This window comes from Carassius carassius, chromosome 21, assembly GCF_963082965.1.
Source record: "Carassius carassius chromosome 21, fCarCar2.1, whole genome shotgun sequence".
Classification (NCBI taxonomy): Eukaryota; Metazoa; Chordata; class Actinopteri; order Cypriniformes; family Cyprinidae; genus Carassius; species Carassius carassius.
Window position 1 is genome coordinate 4,343,558 of NC_081775.1, and position 20,435 is coordinate 4,363,992.

At 43.2% G+C, this 20,435-nt stretch overlaps 1 long non-coding RNA gene across 2 annotated transcripts in view; it reads right to left on the bottom strand.

The window, feature by feature from the left end:
• The window catches only part of LOC132097380 (uncharacterized), a 66,547-nt gene that overhangs the window by 4,539 nt on the left and 41,573 nt on the right, over positions 1-20,435 (bottom strand). For both annotated transcript variants that reach the window (XR_009422729.1, XR_009422728.1), the window contains exons 5-6: positions 17,522-17,608; positions 15,466-15,562 (exon numbers count right to left, since the gene is read on the bottom strand). This is a non-coding gene — a long non-coding RNA (uncharacterized LOC132097380). The remainder of the gene's footprint in view (positions 1-15,465; positions 15,563-17,521; positions 17,609-20,435) is intronic.

The window sequence follows — 20,435 nt, forward strand, 5'->3', positions numbered from 1 at the left end:
TCGCAGTGTTTTTGTACGTCGTCATCGCGTCTACCTATCTGTAAGTGCACATACAGTCAAGAGTTTCTGCTCAATGTCGGCAAAACCGCATTTTAAAACTTAAACTCCGCGCACGCAGAACAGCTGCGGGATCTCGGTCTGCTACGGAGGCCTACACAATCACCGACCCCCACTACTGCCCCATCACCCACAGCGGAGGCGCCACAAGCGTTGTGAGAGGAAGCAGAAGAGGGGTAAGCGCAGAGGTATCCGGGCTAGGCTAACGGCTACCCACTGCTCTGCTTGTGCCTCAATAAATTATGTTTTATTAACAAGATTCGCGAGGAGCGCGTCAGATACTTAGCCTAATCAACACAGGTGGACCATAATCAAGTAATCAATCCCATAGTATAAATATCGCTGACTTACCTCTATCCATCGACGGTTTATCAGCATTTGGTCCGCATGAATATCACCATGCCGGCAGCCATATCACCCTGGAGCCCAAGACCGGTTTCCCACTGAAGCTAAGCAGGGCTGAGCCTGGTCAGTACCTGGATGGGAGACTGACTAATGAGAAAACTAGGTTGCTGCTGGAAGAGGTGCTAGTGAGGCCAGCAGGGGGTGCTCACCCTGTGGTCTGTGTGGGTCCTAGCGCCCCAGTGTAGTGATGGGGACACTATACTGTCAACAATCACCGTCCTTCGGATGAGACGTTAAACCGAGGTCCTGACTCTCTGTGGTCATTAAAAATCCCAAGAAGTCTTTCGAAAAGAGTAGAGGTGTGACCTCGGCATCCTGGCTAAATTCACCCATTGGCCTCTGACCATCATGGCCTCCTAACAATCCCCATATCCGCTGATTGGCTTCATCACTGTCTCCTCTCCACCAGTAAGCTGGTGTGTGGTGGGCGTTCTGGCGCACTATGGCTGCCGTCGCATCATCCAGGTGGATGCTGCACACTGTTGGTGGATGAGGAGATACCCCCTGACAATGTAAAGCGCTTTGAGTGCCTAGAAAAGCGCTATATAAATGTAATGAATTATTATTATTATTATTATTATTATGTCCCAAAACAGAGATTCCTCGTCCGAACACCCATCCAGTTCTTCTCCGGCCCAATCACCGCAGCCAGTCGGCTCTAAGGCCACCCCTACCTGGCGTGGCAACCAAATCGAGCCCCAGGCTCCAACCCACGGGCGGGGTATGACGCGAGCAGCCACTCGCCTCCCAAGACGCCAAGGCCTACCCTCGCCGCCTCCGGCGAGAACTGCCGACTCCCCCGCATTCTCCTACCGCTCGGCCAGGCCTACAATTCCGCCAATTGAAAAATGGACGGTGTCGAGTCTGAGGCAGGCCCTGTCCAAAACTGATGTCATACATTCAAGCAAGTTGAATAAGTCTGAACTTTACGACTTGTACTCAAACATTTCTCCCCAGTCAACCCCAATCTCAAAGAAAGGAAAAAAAGAAAGGAGTAACTCGAAATAAGCCTCACGGCACTCCACCATCCTCCGCCGCAAGGCCTAGCTCCCAGCGGCTATCAAGCCACAGCAACAGGCCATCAGCAAGCCTGGGCCGTGCCCCGAATCCTACCGCCGGGGTGCCCCCGATGTCAGCTACCCAGCCTTCCACCGCGGCTTCCATCCCAACAGCACAGGGGGCTGTAGCTCAAGGAGGCTCCTGGCCGCCTCCTCCACCCATCTCAGCCCCATCGCACGGAACTTTTAATCCAGACCTTGCAGCCCAGGCAAGCGCTTGGCCGAACTGGTCGGCAAATACAGCGCCGCCTCCCACTCCTTCCAGCTTCATGCCCGAGGCTCAAGCTAGCGCTTGGTCGAACAGGCTGTCGCATACTGCCCCACCTCCCGCTCCTCCCAGCTCCGAGCCCGTGGCTCACGCTAACGTTTGGCCGAACTGGCCGCCTAACACAGCCCCGCCTCTCACTCATCCCAGCTTCGGGCCCGCGGCCCAAGCAAATGCCTGGCCATACTGGCCGCCAAACACAGCCCCGCTGCCCGCTCCTTTCAATTCCAGGCCCGCGGCTCAAGCAAGTGCTTGGCCGCAATCGCTGCCAAACACAGCCCCGCCCCTAGTCACCGTCACCACCCTCCTCCAAGCAAAATCCCCCTATTCACTCTTCATGGCTACAATCCAAAACCCCTTTCATCTCGATTACTTTCCTTTTCCGAATTCACCATCGCATTCAACCATTTCACTGAGATAATCTGTTCAGCATTCCCTCACAGGCGACGCGAACTCAACGACTATTTGTCTATAATAGCCGAGCTTGTGTTGTCCTATGGAGGGGGCCACTTTTATACATATCACAAGCTTTTTTCCACTAAGTGTGCAATCCGAATCGCTCAGTGGAACCAGTGCCCTTATTGGGGAGCCCTCGACTCAGACTTGCACAGCCGCGTATTTCTAGGCTGTAGGAGCATTTCTTGTGCAGTCTGCAGGTCAGTGGCTCACTCCACCATAACCTGCCCACAAATAAATCCCGATGCACCCCAATACTCTGATAGTCCTCCGGCAAAATCCACCAGCTACATCCCAAGATCAGCGACTTCAGCAAACTCGCGTCCAGGCCAACCAGAAGCAGAAAACAGGCAGCTATGCAATGCTTTCAACAGCGGGAGATGCACCAGACAGCACTGCCGCTAACTACACACCTGCAAATTTTGTGGCTGTGCTCACACACACTTAGTTTGCCCCGTGTCTAAAGCCGTGAATAAAAAAGTCAAAAAAATTACCTATCGACTCCTGTGAATATCTTTCGCATGACCATCGATCTAGCACACCATCCCGACAAATAATTTACAAATTATCTCCTGTCTGGCCTCAGACATATTAGTTAACCTTATCAAAAAAGAAGTCGAGTCAGGCTTCATGATCGGGCCCTTCAATAAACCCCCCTTCAAAACGTTCAGAGTCAGCCCAATCGGAGTGGCTACTAGAAAATTTTCAGGTAAGAAACACTTAATAGTAGATCTGTCATCCCCACATAAATCCACAGTCCCGAGCATCAATAGTTTGATACCTCTCTACGAATTTTCGCTCAAATACCAAGACATAGATCAGGCAGTCAAACTGATTAAATTTGCGGGCGGAGGAGCCTGGCTTGCAAAAATAGACCACTTCTGTTCTCACTCCCCTGCCCTCATGCCTCTCCTTAGACGTCTAATATGGATCGCAGCATGCGACCAATTTATAATTATCGCGAAGCACGTTCCAGGTACAGTAAACCAAATAGCTGACTCCTTGTCTCGTTTTCTGTTTCAAAAATTCAGGATGCTGTCTCCAGAGGCAGACAAATTCCCTACTCCGGTTCCTCACTATTCAGAGTTAATATTCCCGTAACTCACCCTCTAAAACTACTTCCCGAAGCATCGCTCAACTCTATTCTCCAGGCAGTTTCTCCCAGAACCCTCCAGTCATACGTGACTGCGTGGAGATGCTTTAAGACATTTCACCTCACTTATAACATCCCTTTCCCGGATTTTTCCCTACTCTCTATCACCTCTTTAATTTCGTTTCTCAACGGTGTCAAAAGCTACCTTTGCGGAGTCCAGTTTTTTCACAAACTGATGACCGGCGCTCCCTCAACCGAAATAAACAATTTGCAAACCTCCCTTTTAATTAAAGGGATCCAGCGATCCCAGCCCACCCATCCAGACACTAGAAAACCCATAACGCTAGATATCCTCACAAATTGTATCCACACCCTCCGCACAAATTACCAAACCCTTAGCATTGCCCACATGCTCGACGCTGTGTTCATCCTAGCTTTTTTTCGGTTTTTTTAGGTGCTCGGAGCTTACGATCTCGTCTAATTTCAATCCGAAAATCAAACCTACTGTATCAGACCTAACTGTACTCGATGACGAAACGATCACTTTTTTAATCAAACAAAGCAAAACAGACCAAGCCAAGAAAGGGCATTTTATATATATTTTCAATCTCCCCTCCCCAATCCAGCCTTACCAAAGCTATATCAGAACAAATTAGTTTCACATAAAGAAAGCCAACCAAACCCTCATCGGCCACCAAAAAAAAAAAAAAAAAAAAAAAAGAAATTAAAAAAAAAAAATTCTTCCAGTCAGCGACACATACCTATTGAACACCAACGAGTACATCACAGCTAAAACAAATTTTCCCTGCAATGGCAAGACGTACCCATCCAATACCTGCAAATTGAGCTTTCGCTGAACACCAACGGGTGCTTTGCAGATAAAACAATCTTAATTTTCCCTCGGATGGTCGGAGAGACTACCCATCCGGTGTCGCAAATTAAAAAAAAAAAAAAAAAAACCTCCCACCGGATGTCAGCCATAGCCTTCCGGCCAGATAACCTTACCATTTCTATCCTATGGTCGAGGCTTCTCTCTTCCATGCTCTTCCAGCTCGAGCTCCCATCGGATGCTGACAAGAGCCTCCCGGCCAGACAACTTCACCTTTTCCATTCTGCGGCCAGCAAGGCTTACCCGTTTGTCGCCAAGAGCCCACACTCCATTCGGACGTAGGTGAAAGCCCCCGGCTACCTTTCTTGCCGTTCCGTCTTACGTACGGAGAGGTTTACCCATTCAATGCATGGAGTCAGGGCTCCCATTGGATGTAGGTGAGAGCCTCTCAGCTAGACAACTTTACCATTTCCGTCCTTTGGCCAGCAAGGCTTACCCGTTCGATGCCGGGAGCTAAGCTCCTATCGGATGTCGGTCAGAGCCTCCCGGCTAGACAACCTTTTCCGTCCTTCAGCCAGAGAGGCTTACCCGTTCGATGCCGGGAGCTAAGCTCCAATCGGACGTTGGTCAAAGCCTCCCGGCTAGACAACCTTACCTTTTCCATCCTTCGGCCAGCGAGGCTTACCCGTTCGATGCGAGTGCTCCCATCGGACGCTGACCGATCTACCAATATGCAAGCCATCCGATGCCGCAAGTATCAAACACACAAACAAACTCTCCTTCCATCCTACGCTCGTCGAGGCTCACCCGTCTCATGCCGTTAGTAGCGAACTCCCATAAGACGTTGACGAGAGCCTCACGGCCCCACAAACTTACCTTTTCCATTCTACGGCCTGCGAGGCTTACCCAGTCGATTCCGGGAACAGGAAATCCCCGTTGGATACTGGCGAGAGCCTCCGGACCACTTAATGTTACCTCTTCCATGTCACATCCGGAGAGGCTTACCCGTTCGATGCGTGTGCTCCCTTCGGACGCCGGCAAGAGCCTCCCGGTTAGACAACCTTACCTTTTCCATTTCTACGGTCAGCAAGGCTTACCCGTTCGATGTGTGTGCTCCCTTCGGATGCTGGCGAGAGCCTCCTGGCCAGACAACCTTTACCTTTCCATTATACAATTGGCGAGACTTAACCAGTTCGATGCGTGTGCTCCCTTCGGACATCGGTAAGAGTTTCCCGGCCACGCAACTTACCTTTCCATTTGACGGTAGGCGAGGCTTAACCGTCCGACGCTACGAGTCTTGACCTCTCTGCTTGACCAAATTCTGCAAAAAAAAAAAACCCTCTCAGCTATCCTCACATCTTTTAACCCCGCCTGGCGAGGCTTACCCATTCGATGTTCTGAGTATGATGGCCCATCGGATGCCGCGAGAGCCCTCCCAGACGTGTTTTCCTTTCCACTCTCCTCGTCCGACAAGGCTTCCCGTCTGATGCGTGCACTCCCTTCAGACGTCTGGCGAGAGTTCTCCCGGTCGGTTTCTATACTTGCCTTTAAATTGGTGGCTGTCCTCTTGCTCATTAGCTTTTTGGGGGGTACTCTAGGTTCGGGCCATTCCCGAGCTCAGAGCCCTTCCCCGGACAGCACGCCAAATATGCATACCATACCTCAGCTAATTATATGTAAGTGTGAACTCGTGAAATTATGTTTTATTAACAAGATTCGGGAGGAGCGCGTCAGATACTTAGCCTAATCAACACAGGTGGACCTGGTTGGGCTCTCTCATTTGAGACAAATCCAAATGTTTCCATATTGGTAATGTTGCCCATTTGAAGCTTAACTATTATTCATTAGGTAAAATAGGCTTTGCAGTTCACACGTGTTTCAGCATTGACGGAAAAAAGTCATAATGAGCAAAAATATGCCAAAGTGGACTGCTGCTCACACCGAATGCCACTGAATGGCTGCGCTGTTTCCAATGAATGAGTGTGAGGCACCAGTGCGTTCAAAAAGCTGAAACAGAAAATACAAAATTTTTGGTCACATTTAATTTCCCATTTCGCTCTGCATATGGAACCTGAAGATTTTCATTTTTTTTTTTACCAAGAACGAAATGAAATGAAAACATTTAGCTTTTAATCCGTGTATTTAAAAAAATAATATATACTGTATATATATTATATTAGGTGGCCTTAACTACTATGTACAATGTACTTATTGTGTTCATATTGTATTGTAAAAAACTTTTGCTGCTATTGAGGTGGGATACGGGTAAGGTAAGGGAGAGGGTTGGAGGTATGGGTAAGTTTAAGGGTGGGTTAAGGTGTAAGGTATGGGTCAACTGTGTAATTATAAATGTAATTACAGAAATTAAATACAGATGTAATTACATGTAGTTTTTTTAAACAATATAAGTACAATGTAAAAACATGTATGCACACAATAAGTACATTGTACTAAATTATTAATTAAAATGTAAGTACATAGTAGTTAAGGCCAATTAATATAAAGTGGGTCCACATTTAGTTATTTAGCAGACGCTTTTATCCAAAGCGACTTACAAATGAGGACAGTGGAAGCAATCAAAAACAACAAAAAGAGCAATGATACAACAATGAAACAACAATGATATATAAGCGCTATAACAAGTTTCAGTTAGCTAAAACACAGTACACATAGCAAGGGCTTTTAAATAATATAATAAATAAAAAGAAAACAGATAGAATAGAAAAAGAATAGAGCAGGCTAGTGTTAGAGGTCTTTACATACACACACACATATATATATATATATACTTGTGACGAGTGGGGCGGGGCCGAGGGACGTGGGAGCGAGGCCGGTGGAGTGATTGGAGATGAGCTACACCTGTTCGACCCACCGGTCTCGAGGCCCACGGAGGAGATGGAAGGATATAAAACTGGAGCAACGACAGTGAAGGACGAGAGAGGACCAGGCCTGGGCTTTATTTTAGGTTTTGGTTTTATTTTGTGCGCATCAGTTGTCCGTGAGGGGCTGGTGCGCTGTTTTGTGTTTATTTTGTAATTAAAGTTTCATTTTGATTGTCCGCCAGTTCCGCCGGTTCCTGTAACGGTTTTATCGTTACAGTGGTGCCGAAGCCCGGGAGAAGGAGGGACACGTTGCTGAAGATCCCTCGCCGCTGTGGTGAATCCGCGGTGCCATCGAGCAGGCGAGGAGTGTGCCGCCATGGACGCTCGAGGCGGTGGGCTGGAGTGAGTTGCCGGGGACGGGCGAGCTCGCTACCGGCCACCCGCAATGTGGAGGGGCGGCTGCCATCCGTGAGGGAGAGGAGGAGTCGGCGCCGTTCGCCAGGTGGCCGGAGCCTGCTGACAATCAGATGAAGGTTTTATCGTTACAGTGGTGCCGAAGCCCGGGAGAAGGAGGGACGCGCTGCCATCCGCCGGAACGGGGAGGAGCAGGGAACGGGGGACTCCTGCCGGCTGCCCAAAACCGGAGGAGCCGTCGCCGTCCACCGGGCGGTGGAGGAGTGTCGTGCCATCCGCCGAGGGCCATCCAGTGCCACCGCCAGGCACCGCGGAGGAGATCGCCCAGCTGGTGGAGGGCCGAGCAGCAGTGCGTCTGGGAACCGGAATTATATATATTTTTTCTCCTCTCTCCCCTCTCTCGTCTCTGTCGCTCCTCCTTCCATCTCCTTTTCTCTCGCCTTGTCCGTCCTACCCCCAGGTTCCCGCAGTTCCCCATGATTGGTCCCCCCCGGAGGGAGGGGGGGGGGGGTAGAGCGCAGTCTCGTGTGGTAACCCCCGGCCTGTGAGGGGCGATGGGGGTATGTGACGAGTGGGGCGGGCCGAGAGACCTGGGAACAGGAGCGACTTCTTCCCGATGATTACGAAGGTTTTATCGTTACAACCTGCCAATGAAGCATTGCCATAGTCCACCCTGGACAGAACAAGAGCTTGAACAAGGAGTTGTGCAGCATGTTTTGAAAGAAAGGGCCTGATCTTCTTGATGGACAGTTTTAGCAATGTGGTCTGAGAAAATTAGCTGATCATCAATCATTACTCCAAGGTTTCTGGCTGTGTTTGAAGGAGTTATGTTTAATGTGCTTAACTTGATGGTGAAATTGTGATGAAATGATGGGTTTGATGGAACCACAAGCCATTCTGTCTTGGCAAGGTTGAGTTTAAGGTGATGGTCCTTCATCCAGCAAGAAATGTCTGTTAGATAAGCTGTGATGCGAGCAGCTACCGTCGGACCATCAGGATGGAATGAGAGGTAGAGTTGAGTGTCATCAGCATTGCAGTGGTATGAAAAGCTATGTCTCTGAATGACAGAACCTAATGATGCCATGTAGACAGGGAAGAGAAGTGGTCCAAGAACTGAACCCTGAGGCACCCCAGTAGTTAGATGTTGTGACTTGGACACCTCACCTCTCCAAGATACTTTGATGGACCTATCTGATAGGTAAGACTCAAACCACTGGAGTGCGGTTACTGAGATGCCCTTTGTCAGTAGGGTTGACAGGAGGATCTGGTGGTTAACCATGTCAAAAGTAGCAGACAGATCAAGCAAGATAAGTATTGAAGATTTGAATTATGCTCTTGTCAGTCTTAGGGCTTCAACAACTAAGAGCAAGGTAGTCTCAGTTGAATGTCCACTTCTGAAGCCAGATTGGTTGCTGTCAAGGAGGTTGTTCTGTGTGAGAAAGACAGAAACTTGGTTGAAAACATCTGTTAATGATGTGAGTGAGTGCAGGTACAACTGCAGGAGAAATGGCTTGAAGGAGATGAGATGGAATAGGATCAAGTGGACAAGTAGTAGGATGATTAGAAAGGATGAGTTTGGAGACTTGTGCCTCAGAGAGTGAAGAGAAGGATGTGAATGAGTGTATGTTTGCTGGTGAGATGTGCTTGATGGATTGTGGTGTGGAAAACTGTGCACTGATGTTTTTAATTTTATTAATAGAAAAAGTGGCAAAGTCGTCAGCTATTAGAGATGATGCAGGAGGGGAAGGAGGAGGACAAAGGAGCGAGGAAAATGTTTTAAAAAGCATGCAAGATTTAGACGAATTGTTAATTTTGTTATGGTAGTATGTCCTTTTAGCAGTGGAGACATTAGCAGAGAAGGAAGAGAGGAGTGACTAATACACATTAAGCTCAGTAGTATTTTTTAAGTTGCACCAAACCCTTTCAGCAGCTCTAAGTTTAGAACAATGTTCGCATAGAACATCAGATAACCAATGGGCAGAAGGGGTGGTACAGGCTAGCCTGGAAGACAAGAGGAAAACAGTGTCTAAACAAGATGTAAGAGTGGAGCAGAAAGTCTCAGTAGCAATGTTAGTATTAAAATGTAGATATAAAATATCTGGCAGATAGTAGATAATTAAAGTTGAAAGCAGCTATGTAAGGGCCCTGGCACCCAGGATCAACAGCAAACGTTGGGCAACATACATTTAAAGTGGAAAATAGAGTAGGAATATGTAAAAGTCAGTTATATGTGGCAAACATCCTGCTGCCAACTGGTGGTGCTATGGTTTTAACTGCAATTTGGCATGTAAACATCTTCAGGCCAGGACTTTTAACTAACATGTGAAGCTTGGTGAAAACTGAACATGGGATGTGTTTGAGTTATGCTGGGTACACCCCAAAAGATAATCAGGCTGATTTTGGGCCGACTTCCCCCCTTCCGAAAATCCTAGCTATGTCCTGATTATCTTGATGGTTATACAGATTATTTTATCAGATTTTCCCTTATTGTGAGGTGTGTTAAGAGTGTCTGAACCTAATCGGTAGAACGTCGGAGCATATATATATATATATATATATATATATATATATATATATATATATATATATATATCAGTATGATTTTGTGACCATTGCTCACCTTGAGCTCACTCTGTAACTTGTACAGACCATGTCCCCGCCGTCTCCACAACTTTACCCAAAGCCTTTTCTTTTTTTCCCCATGAATATTCTGTAAAAATCATTCCAAACACTATCATTGCAATTTTTTCCTGCATATCGTACGCAATGCTTATTCTGATTTCCTGTATTCATTGAAAATCTTTGATTTCCTGGTTGAACATCTGTTTGTCACATCATGGCACACCACACAATATAGAAGCAAAACAGTTAAATCTAGGATTTTTTATCCTCATGTTTGTGGTCTATCACATTTTGAAAATCTTATAAGATGTAAAAAATATTTTGGTGTATACCCAGCATTAGTGTAAAGCATGGCATATTCTGTTGCCAACAGGTGGAGCTATAATTATAACTGAATATTTAGGTGTAGATGTCTTCAGGCCAGTAGGAGGTGCTATACAGGTGCTTTTCATATAATTAGAATATCATCAAAAAGTTGATTTAGCTAATTCCATTCAAAAAGTTGAACTTGTATATTATATTCATTCATTACACACAGACTGATATATTTCAAATATTTATTTCGTTAAATTATGATGATTATAACTGATAACTAAGGAAAATCCCAAATTCAGTATCTCAGAAAATTAGAATATTACTTAAGACCAATACAAAGAAAGGATTTTTAGAAATCTTGGCCAACTGAAAAGTATGAACATGAAAAGTATAAGCATGTACAGCACTCAATATTTAGTTGGGGGTCCTTTTGCGACATGGCATGGAGTCTGTCAGTCTGTGGCACTGCTCAGGTGTTATGAGAGCCCAGGTTGCTGTGCTAGTGGCCTTCAGGTCTTCTGCATTGTTGGTTCTGGCATATCACATCTTCTTCTTCACAATACCTATATAAGGCTAGGCTAGTTTGTTGGCCAAATAAGAACAGGAATACCATGGTCCTTAAACCAGGTACTGGTAGCTTTGGCACTGTGTACAGGTGCAAGTCCTGTTGGAAAAAGAAATCTGCATCTCCATAAAGTTGGTCAGCACCAGAAAGCATGAAGTGCTCTAAAACCTCCTGGTATATGGCTGCATTGACCTTGGACCTCAGAAAACATGGTGGACCACCACCAGCAGATGACATGGCTCCCCAAACCATCACTGACTGTGGAAACTTTACACTGTATCTCAAGCAACGTGGATTGTGTGCCTCTCCTCTCTTCTCTTCAGACTCTCGGACCCTGTTTTTTGAAGGAAATGCAAGTTGTTTCAGTTGTTTCTGTGATGTACTGAAATATAATTACAAGCACTTCATAGGTTTCAAAGGCTTTTATCGACAATTACATGACATTTATGCAAAGAGTCAGTATTTGCAAAGTTGGCCCTTCTTTTTCAGGACCTCTGCAATTCGACTGGGCATGCTCTCAATCAACTTCTGGGCCAAATCCTGACTGATAGCAACCCATTCTTTCATAATCACTTCTTGGAGTTTGTCAGAATTAGTGGGTTTTTGTTTGTCCACCCGCCCCTTGAGGATTGACCACAAGTTCTCAATGGGATTAAGATCTGGGGAGTTTCCAGGCCATGGACCCAAAATTTTAACATTCTGGTCCCCGAGCCACTTAGTTATCCCTTTTGCCTTATGGCACGGTGCTCCATCGTGCTGGAAAATGCATTGTTCTTCACCAAACTGTTGTTGGATTGTTGGAAGAAGTTGCTGTTGGAGGGTGTTTTGGTACCATTCTTTATTCATGGCTGTGTTTTTGGGCAGAATTGTGAGTGAGCCCACTCCCTTGGATGAGAAGCAACCCCACACATGAATGGTGTCAGGATGCTTTACTGTTGGCATGACACAGGACTGATGGTAGCGCTCACCTTTTCTTCTCCGGACAAGCCTTTCTCCAGATGCCCCAAACAATCGGAAAGGGGCTTCATCGGAGAATATGACTTTGCCCCAGTCCTCAGCAGTCCATTCACTATACTTTCTGCAGAAGATCAATCTTTTCCTGATGTTTTTTTTTGGAGATAAGTGGCTTCTTTGCTGCCCTTCTTGACACCAGGCCATCTTCCAAAAGTCTTCGCCTCACTGTGCGTGCAGATGCGCTCACACCTGCCTGCTGCCATTCCTGAGCAAGCTCTGCACTGGTGGCACTCCGATCCCGCAGCTGAATCCTCTTTAGGAGACGATCCTGGCGCTTGCTGGAATTTCTTGGACGCCCTGAAGCCTTCTTTACCTCTTTCTGAACCTCTTTCCTTGAAGTTCTTGATGATCCTATAAATTGTTGATTTAGGTGCAATCTTAGTAGCCACAATATCCTTGCCTGTGAAGCCATTTTTATGCAAGGCAATGATGGCTGCATGCGTTTCTTTGCAGGTCACCATGGTCAACAATGGAAGAACAATGATTTCAAGCATCACCCTCCTTTTAACATGTCATGTCTGCCATTCTAACCCAATCAGCCTGACATAATGATCTCCAGCCTTGTGCTCGTCAACATTCTCACCAACATTTGAGTTAACAAGACGATTACTGAAATGATCTCAGCAGGTCCTTTAATGACAGCAATGAAATGCAGTGGAAAGGTTTTTTGGGATTAAGTTAATTTTCATGGCAAAGAAGGACTATGCAATTCATCTGATCACTCTTCATAACATTCTGGAGTATATGCAAATTGCTATTATAAAAACTTAAGCAGCAACTTTTTTTCCAATTTCCAATATTTATGTAATTCTCAAAACCTTTGGCCACGACTGTATAACCGTGTACGATCATGTAGATGTCTTCAGCCCAGGACTCTAATCAAACATATGAAGTTTGAGGAAGATTGGACATTGTAATAATAATTATAATAATTCCTTACTTTTATATATAGCCCATTTCTGGACACTCAAAGTACTTTACATATAAGGGGGAATCTCTTCAACTACCATTAGTGTGCAGCATCCACCTGGATGATGCGACGGCAGTCATATTGCATCAGAATGACCACCATGCACCAGCTTATTGTTGGAGAGGAGACAGAGTGATAAAGCCAATCAGAAGATATGGGGATGGTTAGGAGGCCATGATGGTCGAAGGCCAATAGGCAAATTTGGCCAAGATGCCGGAGTTACACCCTTACTCTTTTTTGAAGGACATCCTGGGACTTTTTAGGGCCACAGAGAGACAGGACCTCGGTTTAACATTTCATCCCAGGAGGTCTCCCATCCAGGTAATGACCAGGCTCAAACCTGCTTAGCTTCAGTGGGCAACCAGTCTTGCTCTGCAGGGTGATATGGCTACTGCTGTATGCATTGTATGTATAACTTACAACAAGTTTCCTGTTTGGTGGAATTAATAGCATGTTGTAGCCCTTAGTAAGTGTTGCTAGCATGTTTAAGCATGTTTCTTCCATGTGTAGCACACAATGGCATATTTTACTGTATTGCTAATGGTGCACCACAGTGTTAAACATGTAACTTCCTGTTGACACAAGGTGGTTCTTTGACTATAACTGAATCTTGGCATGTCGATGTGCTCAGGCTAGGACTCTTATCAAACTTGTTAAATATGGGGCAGGCACTGCATGCCTGAGTTACAGCAACTTCCAGTTTCACTGCATTAATAACATGCTTTAGCACTTAGCTAAGTGTTGCTAGCATGTTTTAGTATGTTTCTAGCATGTTGACAGCCTATTTAACACTTGCTGACGCTTTTTAATATGTTCTTAGGTGTCCAAAACACCGTTAACATGACACTTCCTGTTGCCAGCAGGTGATGCTATGACTATAACTGAATATGGGCATAGGTATGTGTTCAGGACAGAACACCTATCAAACGTTTCTAGTTTGGGGCAGATGGGATATTGCTTGCCTGAGTTACAGCAACTTCCTCTTTTAATGTCGAAACATCAAACTTTGTCAGGCTGCCAGGGACATGCCCTTTGACAAAAACTCAAGATCTTCGCAATTTAACATCGCAAAGGCCTTATTATAACCCTCCTTGGGAGATGATCCAATTAAAACTGTAGGAGGAGATTGTCAAAGTACGAGAAAAAAAAAAAAAAAACAGTACAAAAATCATACAGTAAATTCAAAATATCGTACTTCCTGTTGGGTTTAAGATTTTGTACCAAGAGACTATGGACGAATTTTAAACGGAAGTGAGCATCCCTATGCACTACTCCCTTCGAAGGGCAGAGCCCTTGAAGTGTGTTCTTTGAAGTGTGCAGCATTCAGCACTGCACCAGTTGTTGCAAATAAATATTTCTTCTTATTATTATGAATCTATTTAAATATTTTCTAATTGTGTCTTATTTACTTAAGCTTTTTTCAAACTAAACTTACTTACACTACCATCTTGATATTTCTATTTGTGTATCTTCTGGAAGGGCCCATCACAAAGGGATTCAGTTGTTCACTTTCCTTTGGAACGTCCCTACAAATGGCATCCCCTTCCCAAAGTGTCCTTCAAGGGCACAAAAAAGCCATTTGGAATTTGCCTTGTGTGTACCGATTTTTGTACATTTACATTAAACATAGCTCAAGGCGCACTCTGTTGAATGTGTACCCCTAACAGATGTACATTTTCTCCAGTTTCGAAGCATGTGCTAAGTTTCATGAATTTTGGAGCATGTTTAGGCCCTTTGAAAATGCAATTCACTTAGAAGAAGGAGGAGGAGGAGAAAGAGAAGAAATAGTAGAAGAAGACGAAGAAGGAGGAGGAGGAGAAGAAGAAGAAGGAGAAGAAGAATGAGAAGAAGAAAATGTGTATATCAACAAAAACATTCAGACACATTTGTGTGTTTTATTTAAAAAAAGGAAGACAAAAGGCAAGCCACTCTAGCCTTGAGTCCACTCATGGGTGAATGTTAAATATTTGGGCAATAGATAGATGAGTAGATAGTGGAAAGACCTCTCAGACAACACCTGTGAATCATTATGATGTCTTCACAAATCACAGAGAACAGACAATGCCTTAAGCAGTGTGCCCACAGGACACATGAATATAATCTCTGTCTGAATAGGATGATTTATTGTGGTGGTGAAGACAGACGCAGCTATGGCTCAAATCAAACAAAACAGAAAAACAGGAGATCAATAAATATTCTGGGCTCGAATACATTGGTACTCCTACTGTAAAGAGGTTTCAAATTTTTTACAAACTTGAAACTTTCTTACAAAGTTGAAACTATGCTTATGAACAGTGTGATACTATTTCAATATTTCAAGATGTGATAAATGGGCTAATTCAACCAATACACCACAAAAAATAAGACTATATTTAAAGTACAATTTATATATATATATATATATATATATATATAAACATACACCCACACAACACACACACATACTATATTTTAGTTTGTATGTTGGGATCAGAACAGGATTGGGACATTCCTTTAATACCAAACTATTATTGGCATGTGCACATGTTTACCACAAACCCTCTAATATGTGAATGTGAAGTTACACGTCATTCTACAAACCTTCTGAAGAGCAGTTGTGCTGACGTGGAGTTTCTTCATTGGTCCCGATTCGACAGAGGGTCAGAGGGTGCTCTTTCTCTTCTTCCAAAGTATAGCCCTGAGCGAGACAAACACAGGTTAGCAAGACAACACACTCACAAATCAACATGTGTGCTCCGCTTGAAAAAGCATGCAGGCACCAGAAAAAAGGGCTCCAAAATATGTCAACACTTTCCAGAGACAGAATACATAAATAAGGTTAACAATAAAATTGGCAAGTTTTAAATAATTTTGTTACAGGATTTGTACAGAAACTGCTAAATTTAATTCCAGGACTTTCAGGGACTTTTCAGGGGTCATTACAATATAATATAAAACATTACAATATAACTTTTCTGTAATCTAAATAGCCTACGAGTCAACAGTTTTTGAACAGTAATAATTTTAATCTCTTCTGCTCACCAAGCCTGCATTTATTTGATCCAAAGTAAAGCAAAAGCAGTAATATTGTGAAATATTTTTACTATTTAAATAACTGTTTTCTATTTGAAAATATTTCAGCTTTGAAATCTCAAAAAATTACATTTCGAAATATATTCAAATAGAAAAGTTATTTTAAATAGGCTAGTAAAAATATTTCTACATTTTACTGTTTTGCTGTACTTTAGATCAAATAAGTGCAGGCTTGGTGAACAGAAGAGACTTCAAGCTTACTTTTCAAAAACTTTTTACTGGTAGTGGATACTACAGGAAACTTATTTTTTTCTCTAATTTCTAGCTTTTAAATGGCTTAGAAATCTATAATTGCTGGACAATAACAAATAATAATTATTTGTTTATATACTACAAGCACTTTTTTTATCACATAATATGGCAGAATAGTTTCTATACTGCATTAAATTCTGTGTCAATTAGCCCTGCATTCTTCATATACTTTATTTTAGGGGTGCTCCGATCACGATCGGCCGATCGTTATGCGCATCTCGTCAGTAAAGCCGGTTCTCTAATCAGCGGTAAATTCCATCAGGTGCGTGATTTCACATAGAGCAGCTGTTACTACACAGAGCCGTTGTTAACTGAGAAGATGCGCAAATAAACGCTGAAAATGAACGTGGATTTGCGCATCTTCTCAGTTAACAATGGCTCTGTGTAGTAACAGCTGCTCTATGTGAAATCACGCACCTGATGAAATTAACCGCTGATTAGAGAACCGGCTTTATTGACGAGATGCGCATTAATGATCGGCCGATCGTGATCGGAGCACCCCTACTTTATTTATCACCTGATGGAGATGACTTGAAAAACCATATATTGTCATAATCGTATGTTTATGTCCTCGTATTTTCAAAAGATTCTGTTTTTCTATGAAAACAACTGTTTTCATACAGTGAAAGCTGGATGCTTTTGTCCACATTAGGAAATTTCCTGGAATGACTTTCTGCGTGAGAGCGCCACCTGGCTTCGAGTATGAATGAAACACACACTGCACAAGTGTTTAGCGCTCTGTGATGTTGGTCATCTCGCCTTCTGGGTCCGAAAAAAAAAATATATCATGTCATGTGCAGACTATCCTGTCTCTTTAGACATTTAGATTTAGATTCAATCTAAATTTTTTTAACCAGCTCTTGAAAACCTCTATGCGAACACACTTGACCGAAAAAGTGCGGGAGACGAATTTCCCCCGCATAATCTACGCCCGTTTTCAAGGACTAAAATCTCAGAGATCTCACTTATCAAACAATATTGTTATTGTCTTTCAAATTGTAATAAACTAATAAAATGAATAAAATGTTATGCATGTCAAAAACAAAGAAAAGAAAAATTTGTTTTGAATGCCAAGAGGCCATGTGTTGAAGCAGGAAGTCTGGGTTCACTAGCAAAGAATGAGCGATGGTTCACAGAGGGGGCCAAATACAGGAAACTTAGGCAGGCTTCTCCATCAGAACACAAGAGGCGTTTGTTTCAGACTTACTCAAACATGACTGAATTGTCATCAGGGACCTAGTCTATGTGGAAAAAATATGATTTTGCACAAAAATAAATATGCATGCAGGCGTGGAGAGGGCGGGATGCTGACCTTGACGATTCGACAGATGAGAACATCGTAGCGCTGGTGATTGATGCAGTGTTTCAACATCACTTTGTTAGGGATAAAGATCTAGTACTGTGAAAGAGAAATAAGCTGACATATTCTTTAACATATGAATACTAATTTTCACTACACAGCCAAATTTTATTATGATATTAAACACACAACTTTATTAAAAAGTTAAATGTTAATATGACTACTAATGAATGAAATTGAAATTACATCAAGCCTTCAAGTACTTCTCAATTAAGAAAACACTGCTTCATGTGTTTTTTGTAACAAAAGCAAAAAGAAAAAGTCAGATATAACGTGTAGTGAATTAAGTCAGTACTTTATTGTAGACAAATTAGTATCAGGACTTCTTTTTATTTTAATATGAACTTGGTACAGGAGGAGCAAACGCATGAGGAGCAAAGCAAGCTTACTGGAATGATTATTTTGATTCCTTATGGTATAATAAAATGCTTTTGAGAGTTGGGAGTGAATGCGTGCACATGTGTGTACATGTGACTAAACCCCTTCAACTAGTAAATACACAAATAAAGTGTTGCTCCTCTAAACAGGAAACTGAAGATTGTGGCCTGCAGTGATCAAAGGATCAGAAATTGCATCTGGTGTTCATGATGCCCACATGCTGAGTGGTAATTCTAAGAGGGTTTTAGGAGGAACGGTAAAAGCAATGACCTCATCCTTCTCTCTGACTGGAAGCCTTTTTTGTGCATTACAGAGACACTAGGAAATCATTAGAGGTTACTTCAGAACATAAGTTCATGACATAAATTTTGGAAATTATGGCAAAAAAATAGTTTAATAGTTTTTTTTTAATGATTAAAAAATAAATTACAGATCACCCTCTACCAAAACAGCTAAATTATCAGATAATACTGCCTGATTTAAGCTTGTACCCTTTTGCCAAGCTGAAAAACCAGTGAGGACAGTGTGTCCATTGATGTGTTCCACAGCTCTGGAGTAAGGTCGAGAGTTCGCACAATCGGGTGAATAAATCTTGAGGCATAATCCGTGAAGTCCAAAGACTCAGTCAAGCGATCTAACGTCTCCAAAGCAACCCTAAACACCTAAATTAAAACAAAATGTGAATAAAAATTTTGAGGTGACAGACTAATAATATTGGCCAGTTCTAAAAGAACTAAGAAAAAATTATTTTAGAACTTTGAGTAAAATTTAATTGATGATCTAAAAAAAATATTTTACTTTGGTATATTAATATTAAAATATATATATAAAAATTGTAATTGGATGTTTTAAAACTCAGTTTCCCTAGAAACACATCTGCATAGTGTTACAGCCAGCAAACTATACATACAATACAATCCATGTCTAACTTTCTCTTTAAAAGTCTTTCTTTAACTCAGTTAAACACTTTATCAGTAAAACAATAGGGATCAAAAGGAGATTCTTGTCTGTAAAAAAAGGTTTCACTGAGAGTAATGAAGGGGTAACTTCTGGCTAAAGCCTCTGTGTTAATGTGATCATGTCTTCATAGATTCTAGGGTTAGCTGATTCGCATCTGTCCTTACCATGGCTGTGAAAACAATTTCACTACCTCCACTGACCTGTGCTTACTTTTCAAGTCAACATGAACTTAAATTTGAACCAGTTTACTTTCATATACAGTGCCCTCCATAAGTATTGGAACAGTAAAGAGAAAATTATTCTGTTTGCTGTGGAGTCAAGAAATCTGTAAATATGATTAAAAGATGAATATGAGACAAAACTACAGAATGTCACATTTTAGTATTGGGTTATATTACATTATAATCCTCCACGTCCACTGCGTTCTCAAAACTCAGGCAATTTGATAATACCTAGAATATCAATATCAACTGCGGGTGGCAGATCATTTTTCTATTTAGCGTCTAAACTCTGGAATAACCTACCTAACATTGTTCGGGAGGCAGACACACTCTTGCAGTTTAAATCTAGATTAAAGACCCATCTCTTTAACCTGGCTAACACATAACACACTAATACACTTTTAATATCCAAATCCATTAAAGGATTTTTAGGTTGTAAACCGAAACCGGGAACACTTCCCATAACACCTGATGTACTTGCTACATCATTAGAAGAATGTCATCTACTCTAATATTAGTCTTTTTCTCTCTTATTCCGAGATCACCGTAGCCACCAGATCCAGTCTGTATCCAGATCAGAGGGTCACTGCAGTAGGGCTGCACGATGTGTCGTTTAAGCATCGATATTGCGATGTACGAATCCACGATAGTCACATCGCAGGATGTGCGATGTAGGCTGTCGTAGTTGATCCGTTATTCATTAACTGTACGGGCCAGCTGATCCCCGGCCCTTGACGAATGTGATTTGCAGAGAGCGTGAGAGAGAGAGATCGAGAGCGAGAGCGCGCACACGAGAGAGAGAGCCCGCAAGAGAAAGAGCGTGCAAGAGAGCGCACGAGAGAAAGAGCGCGCAAGAAAGAGCGAGAGAGAGAGAGAGAGAGAGAGAGAGACAGAGCTCCGCCCCGCCCGCACGGTCACCGTCTTCAAACAACACGAGAGCTGTCTTGCTCTCTCTCCCTCGTGCATATTAATCAATTGACACGATGGTGTCGATGTTTAAATCATTTAAAATGAGAATGTAAGTGTGCTCACCCCATTTTTGTTTGTAAGAAAAAATTAGATTAGATTTCATAACGCAATACATATCGCAGAAAAATAAAATATCGCAATGTCATTTTTTCCCAATATCGTGCAGCCCTACACTGCAGTCACCCGGATCCAGTACGTATCCAGACCTGATGGTGGATTGGCACCTAGAAAGGACCTCTACAGCCCTGAAAGACAGAGGAGACTAGGACAACTAGAGCTCCAGATACAGATCCCCTGTAAAGACCTTGTCTCAGACGACCACCAGGACAAGATCACAG